The sequence below is a fragment of the Echinops telfairi genome, unplaced genomic scaffold (genome assembly GCF_000313985.2).
Source record: "Echinops telfairi isolate 266 unplaced genomic scaffold, ASM31398v2 ScPeMD7_7475;HRSCAF=8513, whole genome shotgun sequence".
NCBI classification, from domain to species: domain Eukaryota; kingdom Metazoa; phylum Chordata; class Mammalia; order Afrosoricida; family Tenrecidae; genus Echinops; species Echinops telfairi.
This window is the reverse complement of record NW_022111379.1, coordinates 20,369,273-20,370,918: the sequence shown is the minus strand read 5'-3', so window position 1 is coordinate 20,370,918 and position 1,646 is coordinate 20,369,273.

Here is a 1,646-nt window from a genome sequence, read left to right as displayed (position 1 = left end):
ACATACACACACACATACACACACACAACATGTAACTTGATCCATGTCAGCAATTTATGCCACATAATCTCTCACTCATTCTGTATACTTACCTCACCCCACCTTCTCCCGGCCCTCGCTTCTCTAAACTAATTCCTCAGGACCTAATTTATAAGCTCCTTCTTCTACTGTCCTGGACTGAACTGGGTTTACCACCCATTTTTCCCCAGGGTGCCCTACCTGTCCCTGATGAGAGCACTTGATGCACTGCACTATAATTCCCTCTATATTTGTCTATCACCCAATAAATTGTGAGCTCTGCAAAGGCAGAGACATGGCACAGTAAAGATGATCAATTAATGCATATTGAGTGCTGAAAGGAACCCAGGTATTGTCTCAAGTACAGCAACCTCAGCTAAGACCCAGTTAGCCTCAAATGCAAACCAAAGGCTGAGCTCTCGCAGGGTTTCCAGGGGGAACTGAGCTGGTGGGTTTTCTGAATTCCCAGCAAGCCATGTTTTCTAAAAGATAAAAAATGTTCCCCTCAGGGCCAGCATTTCCCCATGTCCAAATATGCATGTATTCCCCAGGAGTACATTAAACTCCTCAGAAATGTTTTCCAGATTTCAGCTACCCAGGGAGCCACTTACTTATGCCTTCAGGGAAGCTAACAGTAAAACATTTTGCCCTTGGCTGTGTCACTACTGAAACAGGATGAGGCTGGTCTCCTGCTTTGGCTGGGAGGGAACATGAATGTGACCTGAATTCTCTTTCCAGCCTCTGAGCTCTGGTTTCTCCTCTCTGGCTACCCAAATCACCCAGTGGTCAATAAGAAGAACCCAATATTTATTGAGTCCTTACTAGGTGCTGGGCACTGGTAAACACTTGAAGCAAAGCAATTTATTCAAGTCTCACAACATTCTTATGACTTAGTTAACATTGTTATCCCTAATTTATAGATGAGAAAACTGAGGCACAAGAACATTTAGAAATTTGCTATATTTGCATGTAATTCATAGTGGAGACTCACTATGATGACTGAGTAACACATACCAGAGGGACTCCACCAGAAATCAGCACAGGAGAGTCACTCAGAGGGAAATTCCACACTGCCAGGTCACAGGAGGATCATCATAAAGATAAGTAGGCACAGATCCACTAGGTTTTGAGGAGCTGGGGGCTTTTGGCTTACCACTGTGGAGGCCGGCTAGGGTTTAACCTTAGTCCCCCCACTGTCTTGGCCAGAGCCGGGATCCTTTGGAGCCGGCCCAAGGGCTTTATCTCAACATAGCCACAGCTTGCTGCCACCTCAGGGCAGGGTTTAAACCCCTCCAGCCCCATCGTCAGGGATCTGGGCTCAGCTACAGTGTTACTTTTGTTTCCCTTTCTTCTTTCTTTCCCCACACAGTCTCAGTGGGCTCAGTTTTTTTGTTTTTGTTTTTTCTTTTTCCTTTCTTTTCTCTCACACATACTACTGCCAAACTCCAGGCCACTCCCCAGCTGAGGGAGCTCCACCCTCTGCAGACACTAGGCTGGGGAAAGCCCACCCACCTTCTTCTGGGGGATATCCCACCCACCTTCCTCCAAGGAAAATCCTACCCACCTTACTCCAGGGAAAATCCTACCCACCCGCCCTCTGCAGCACCTATGTGGCACCCACCTTCCTC